We start from the raw sequence: 8,076 nt of genomic DNA, 5'->3' as shown, positions 1-8,076 counted from the left end.
TTTTATTGATGTCTTGAGGTTTTTTAATATATATATATTTTCTGTCATAAAACATCGCAACCAAAAGTACCCTGAGGAAGAAAGGGTTTATTTGGCTTATGCATCTGAATCATTGAGGCATAAGGCAGGAGCTCTAACAGGGCAGGAACCTGGAGCCAGGAACTGAATCGGAGGCATGGAGGAGCTCCCATTACTAGCTTCAGTCCCCATGCTTCGGTCCCTCCCCCACCTTCTTTGGTTTTTAGAGATAGATTTTCTCTGTGCAGCCCCTGGAACTCACTCTATAGACCAGTCTGACCTCAAACTCACAGCAAGCTGCCTTGCCTCTGTCTCCTGGGTGCTGGAATTGAGAGTGTGCACCATCACAACCTGCTTTTTAGAAAAGAGATTTATTTATGTATGTATTTGAGTGCTCTATTTGCATGTGTTCCTGCATGATAGACAAAGCCATCAGACCTCATTACAGATGGTTGTGAGCCTCTATGTAGTTGCTGGAATTGAACTCAGGACCTCTGGAAGAGCAGCCAGTGCTCTTTAACCACTGAGCCATCTCTCCAGCCCCACTCAGTGTGTGTTCTTATACAACTCTGGACCACCTGCCCAGGGTGGCACTGCTCAGTGGGCTAGTTCCACTCACACACTCACGGACATGCACCACACAGACAACACTGGACACACAAATCATCTACTTGATTTCTGGTATTACAATCCAAATGAGATTAAGTGGCTTAGCCATGACCTTCCAGTGCACTCTCTGAAGTCCCACAGCTCAGCACTTGACCCCTTTTAAGAATTACAGCTTATTTCTCAGGCTCATGTAAACCCTGGCCTGACATATGGAAGGTATTACATGGTAGCTAATGTTTGTTGAATTGGGTAAAATATGAATGAATGAATGAATGAATAAATGAATGAATGAATGATGTAATAGAAAAGCATTTGTATATAATCCATATAGAAAAAGACTGATCAGTAAGACTGGATCAGGGTCAAATCAGCTGTTTCCAAGTGAGAGACTTTGAATTCCAAGTCACCAGAGAGTTGTCCTAGGGCACATAACAGGCAGCCCCTGATCTTATTAGACCGATTACAGAAGCTTGGCGGGCATGCTGCTAAAGAAGCTGTGGGGATTTCGGTTCAACGAGCCTGAACATTTTATTCATTGAAAAGGGCCAAAATGGAGTGGGCTGCCTCTGGGGTGCAAATGCCGTGTCGCTCTGAAGTGGAATGGCATTTTCTGAAGGGCCTCGTGTGTCAGGTGGGGAATTACACGAAAATGACTTTTAGGTACCTTTAATCTGCCACTTTATGAGTGTGGCCTGGAGGGGTGTACGCTACAGCTGAGAACCAGATTATGGAATCCTCCAGAAGTTGCATCAGAGCTTTGTATCTGGAGCAAGTCTAGGTACCAGGGCTGCTTCTCATCTCCCAGGGAGTCACTCCCCCACTGCCACCACAAGAGGAGATCTAGGCAAGGCTGCTTGATCCCACAAGTGGAGAATGAATACAAATAAAATAACTAATTTATTCTCCTTATGTGTGTTTGGTTACCAGCATGCCAACTTGTCCTGCATTGGTATGAATTAAAAGTACTAAAATAATTAATTAGGGGTCCATCAGGACTGATATGCCTCCAGGGCCTTGGGTTCCTGTATAAATAAATCAAAACCCAGCAAACTGCAAAACAAAATGTAACCCAGGATATGACAATGCGATCCCTCTTATAACCTTTTTCAATTTATAAAGGCACCAGATCTCAAGCTCTATGTCACAGTATCCTTTAAGCTCTAGAGCTTTCTCTGAAGGCCAAACTCTACCTTCTGACTCTACCCCAAACCTCTATCTTTCCTGGGGCTGCTTTTCCTCAGCCCTCTCACAAGATGGTTCCTCACTTCCACACCCACTCTTGTCCTGATGTTTTAAATACCCTGACCTCTCCCTTCTCTCCTCCCTTATCCCCAGTGACCTTGTCTTCATAGAAATTATTAAAGAATCCATTATATCCTGTCGAGAGGTAAATCACCAAGATGGAGTGGCATGGGTTTGAGGTTCTTCAGATGAAAACAGGAGACATTACCAATCCAAACTCAAATGCATCCCAAGCCAGACCTTTGAATTGGGCTACCTGTCCTATGCAAGGTAGCATCCACAAAATGCAAATTCCTGAAAAGATGATTCCAGGACATACCCCATCCCTATCTTATAACACAGCTTAACTTTCATAGAGACTAATCATAATTCCCCATAAAGCCCCCACAGAATTTAAAGTTATAAACACAGCCACCATTTGGTAAAACCATGGGGTACATTTTCAGGACTGTCTAAGTATGTGTTCTCCCTGACTGCAATACTAACAGATAACAACAGCTTCTGCTTTTGACTCAGTCGATTTTTTTTCTTGGTCTCAAGTATCAAGGGAATCAGCAACAGAGTCAGCAAATAAATCTCCACTGAGACTCGAAGGAAGACACCTTCATAGAGAAGGAAGGGTTGTAGGTCCACAGGTCTGCTCTGACTACTGGCGTGAGGAAGCTGGAGGGAGGCAGCCGACACAAAGTGGGAGTCCCGTGTGATGGATTCAGAGTGTGTTATGTAGTATCTCATCAGTCCCCACTTGTAAGTAGGACATCAACTAGAGGAACTGGGGATCGCTGATTAGATTCTGACCATTGCAGACCCATAGCCGAGCTATAATCCAACCCTTCACCAAGGCCACGGCTGCATTCTCAGCAGCCACAGCTAGAAGAATTGTGCAGCTCTGCTGACCACCAGCGAGACAGCCAGGAACAGAGCTTTCATCTTCTGTAATAAATAAGAAAGGACAATTACAAATGCACACTGACCAGGCCCTTCCCAGCCAGGCCCTTGGAAAGGTAAACAAGTACAGAACCCTAGGCTTAGGTTTCCTTAGCTACAGAAGCTTGCCCTTGCTGACCGGTCTCTTGCCTCAATGCTGGGCTTTTAATGCTGCCTGTCAGTTATATTTTCTCTTGCTAAGTTTGCTACATGACTTTCACAAAGAACAAAGAAGCAATAATAATTCAATACTTGAATTCTCTTTACTTGAAACGTCATCCTGCTGAATAAATAAAGCGGGAATCCCCACAACTTCCCAGAACCCATCGGCCCTACACTTGTCTTCTCCATTACTGTCAACCAACTATATGGAGGCTGCAAAGGCAATCCTCCTCCAGACCCCTCCCTGCTCTCCCCCTCCCCCTCCTCTCCCCTGCCTTCCTCCTTCCCCTCCTCCTCCCCTCCCTATCTTTCACATGCTCTCTTTTTCACTCCTTAAGGGAACCTTCCCAGTAGCAAGTGATATATCTTATCTTTGAAATGAGAAGCCCCTGGAATTGGATCCTTCCCTCCTTTCAGAGCAAAACTCCTCGGCAGAGCTGCACTCAGTCACTCAGTGCCTCTTTTTGACTCTGTCACCCCATCCTCTTAGATCAGCTCCCTAAGGACTTCCATGTTGACAGGCCATACAGATCTTTCCAGCTGGCAGCTTATATCACTTACCTGGGGTATGGTGCTAGACTCTGCCTCCTCACAACCTTCTGCATTTGGTATTCGGGAAACCGCATGCATCTGGTTTGTCCCCTTTCTCACTGGCGGCTCCTTCCATTCCTTTGCTTATCTGTAAGGCAAATTCTTTTGAAAATCATAAACAGCATATCTACGTTGGGTATAGAGGAAATAAAATCTTAAAAAGAAAGAAAGAAGGGGAGAAAGAAGGAAGGAAGGAAGGAAGGAGGGAGGGAGGGAGGGAGGGAGGGGGGGAGGGGGGGCGGGGGGGAGGGGGGGCGGGAAGAAAGGGGGGCAGAGAGCCAGGTCAGTGGATAGATTGCTCTTGCAGAGGACCTGAGTTCAGTTCCCAGCAACCATATTGAGGAGCTCCCAACTGCTTGCTCTAGATCCAGGGTCTCCAATGCCCCTTTCTGGTCATCTATGTGGATGTCTGTACTCAGATGCACATACCCACACAGAGACACATGCATGCTCATACTGTTAATTTTTTAAAGTTGGTCATGAGACCATGGTGCACAGGGTCTGTGTACTCTAGGCACTGGGAGTGATGAGAGGCTGTGGCCCTTCAGAGTAGATGCAACTGTAGATGTAAAATCCCTTACAAGAGAACTGTCAAAGTTGGATTAGGTGGTTTGAAACTCATTCAGCTGTTCAATGAACAATGAGTGTTTCATGATCTCAGAGGATAAAACCTTGACATGATTTCAACTCTTCATGGTTTCTACATGTTGGAGTGACTCAGGGCCCCTTCCCTGACTTTTTCATCTTTTTGACTATATCTGTTCCCACAGAGATTCCATCTCAACTATCAGCTGACTTATCCATCAAGCACAGAGGGTACAGTTTCTAGGGACCACAATAATTTCAGGGACCCATGAATATGTTTTGACTTCCTTCAAAATTAGACTTTAAAATGAGTGTCACAATCATGAACCCATTCTAGACTGCATTTGTCTTCATATTTTTACTTTTAATGAAGAAGTATCGTGAAGATAAAAATGGGTAGGGTCCATGAATTCATGAGGTGGGCAGAAGGTTTATGGTTTTAAACACCATGTACATGCAGTCACTCAGATCTGTAATTCATTTTCCCAGCACAGATCTTAACCCTGAACCAGATTTGCATGTCCATATCATATGAACGCAAACTGATCCACTGTCAGGTGAACCCAGGTGTCTGTTCCAGAATATGCAATTACAGAGTCTGTAGTCTTACATGCATACAATAAGGCACAAAATAAATATTTGGGATAAGAGGGCTGGGATGTCATCTCATTAGTAGTGTGCTTGCCGAGCTCACACAATGCCCCTATTCAATATTCAGCACCATATACAACCAGCTGTGCTGTCACATGTACCCGTATGTACTTAGGTGGAGGCAGGAGAATCAGCCATTCAAGGTCATCTCTGGCTATACTGCCAGTTTGAGGCCAGCCTAGTCTACTCAAGACAAAGAGAGACAGAGAAGAAGAACCGAAAGCCCTCAATTTAAAAAAGCAATAAGATTTGAAATGTCACAAAAACCAGAGAGAAAATGGAGCATCTTCATTGTTGTCTGAGAAGCTTTTTCGTAAGTGTTTTCCCACCAACCTGGAATGTACATTCTCTGACCATCTCTTGATTTTCTACATCAGGAATGAGAAGGCAGTGGACCTTCCCACTAGCATAGTTGATAGAAAGCAGGTTTTCAATATTGACAGCACAGTGGAGGTTCTTTCAGTGTCGTAACTTGTTGATGGTAATTCCCATCCTCTCTGAGGACTGTTTCTGGGTTTTCAAAGGCTCTCATGAGTGTCTTTTCTAGAGGAGTTAAAGGGCTTCGGAGCATTGAAGGGTTTTCTATTTGGTGATGGGACTGACATTTTGAACTGATGGGCTCATTTTCCAGGTTCTGCCAATAGCTTACTGTGTAACCACGGTAGTGTGGCTTTTGTATAACAATGTCTTTAGTTACTTCTCTCCATTAACCAGATGATTCAATTTCCTGGATTATCAAGCTGATGGCTTCCACATTAAATTTACATCTTCTCATAATGAGTTACTAAACCCAGTATAATCTGAAAATTCTATTATTTGTGTGTGCAAAAATAATTTCTTTGGATCTCATTGTTCATACTTACTTTGTTTTGTCTCTCACTAATTTAATATTTCAGGTTTATGTTTTCATTGTTGGTCGTGTTTTGGTTTTGTAGAGGGTGTTTTCGTTTGTTTGCTGTTTTGTTTTGTTTTAGAAATAGAGTCTCACATATAGCACAGGTTTTCCTTGAACCCGAACTCCTCCTGCCTTGGCCTCCTGGGTGATTTTTATGTTGGTTTTTAAAGATTATTCTGTCAGGCTTTTAAGATTAAAATAATTTAAAAGTGAATGGTACTTCTAGAAAACACTCAGAACAGTGATCTGTAGTTCACTCATTTTATTTAAACATTTCTAATTTCCAAAATGGAATCACAGTAGCATAACCACTGATCACCAAGTACCTATTCTAACCCACACAAAAGTCCTACGGAGTAATTTTAGCTGTATCTACCCCTTTATTAAATATATTCCTGAAAGAAGAGGACCACCATTTTGACTTTGTCTCAGTGAAAACTGAATTCTTTGCTTATGTCTAACGATTAAAAACACTTCTATAGCTCCCACTCTGGGAGTGGTTATTCTTGAGCCTTTTTGTTCCAACACAGCTGCCAATTTGATCTTGTCAGAAATCAGGTTGGAACCTGTCACTCCTTTGCTCCAAAGCACCAAAAGACTTTATCCCCCTGTAGGTCTTCTAGTCCCTGCATGGTCTGGACTGATGACTTGACTTTACCAGGACGTCACCACTCTCCTCTGTTCTACTTCCATTATACAGATTCCTTTCTTTCAGGACTAGTTACCCCAGGGCCTTTGCATATGCCATTCCCTTTGCTTAAAACATCATCCTGCCAAATAAAATGAGGCTCACTCCCTCACCGACATTGGATCTTTGCTGAAGCATCACCTGTCAGTGAGGACTTCCTCAGTTGACTCTCCTGAGCACTGGCCTCCCAGCACGACCATTTCTCTATTACATCTATCTCGTTCATCAAAGCTTCTATATCTAGTATTTATTCCTGGGGCTCACTTAAACAGTCAATGAAGTTACTTGACTGAAAGAATGAAAGTCCAAAAATCGGAGACTTGGTGCTTTTTAAATATAATTTTAGATGGAATCATTCTATAATTTTGTTGCTCATTCTAGGGAAATGTGTTTGTCAAGTATTTGCTTATTCTGTTCCTCATTCAATAAGCCAACAAGTTCTGGTATGTAAGAATGTTCAAGTCTGTGCTATGTACTGGGCACACATTGCTGAAGGAGGGACACATAGCCCCAGCTCATCTGAAGCTCATGGCTATGAAGAAAGTGGACTAGAGTCAGCATGCTTGCCATACCACTCCCTGACTATGGATTTGCATAGGACTGGGCAAGCCCAACTCCTGGAAATTTACTTCTAGCATATTCTATAGATGCACAGATCCACTCAGAGAAGACAACATCGTATGCAATGTAGTTCAGACAGGCATGGAAGATTTAGAACTCATACATGCCCCCTTAAGTTTTTGTCTAGTCACATATTCTGTGTTAATGCCTGTAATTATTGAGCTTTAAGGACATCTGCATTCCTAAAGAAAGAAGAAGCCAACAGCCAATGGGACTGGCATTCTAAGCTTTGGATTTTAAGCCCTAAATTTCCGGGCTCTTTATCTAGATTTAAGTAGCCAGAGAATATGCGCATAATTCTAGACTGCCAGAGATTTCAACAGCCTTTCTCACCCTGTTCTCAGATGGCCGCGGTATTTTCTTGAGTATATGCATCCTGTCTGTTTTGATATGTAGTATTTCACAGGTTTTAATCATTCCCACTAGAGCGTGGGCAAAGGTGGGGGTGGTGTAAGAGAAGAGAGTTTCACGATACCAAAATTGGAGAGCTGTCAATGTTCAAACCCAAATCATCTGTATTTCCTCTGACTCCACGAAACACAGCTCAGAAGAAAAACACATCCTACTGCCTGGCACATTGTAGGTTCTCAAAAGCAGATGACTGAGTGTATCAGCTTGTCTTCCATAGTTCATAACACGACACCACAGGCTGAGGAAGTTATAAAGAAAAGAGGACTCTTTGGGTGCATAGTTCTTTTTCTAATTTCATTTCTGTTGCTATGACAGATACTCTGACTGCAAGCAATTTAGGGGAGAATAGGGCTTGTTCAGCTTACAGTTCTGGGTCATCATCTCTCTTTTCAGGGAAGTCAGGGCAGGAACTCAAGCAACTAGTCAGATCACATCCAGTCAAGAGCAAAGACAAATCATACACCTATGTTTGTTCAGTCTCACCCAGCTTTCTCCTGTCCTGTATAATTCAGGACCCAGACTGTGAACTATCCCTGCCCACATTCAGGGCTGGTCTCCCTACTTCAACAACAATTAAGACAGTCCCCAACAAACGTGCCCACAAGCCAACTCCATCTAGACAACTCTCCACTAAGACTCTCTCTCCAGGTGAGTCCAGGTTATGTGAAATTTACAG

Source organism: Grammomys surdaster, unplaced genomic scaffold, assembly GCF_004785775.1.
Source record: "Grammomys surdaster isolate TR1022 unplaced genomic scaffold, NIH_TR_1.0 184, whole genome shotgun sequence".
Taxonomy (NCBI): domain Eukaryota; kingdom Metazoa; phylum Chordata; class Mammalia; order Rodentia; family Muridae; genus Grammomys; species Grammomys surdaster.
Note: the sequence above shows the minus strand (reverse complement) of the source record.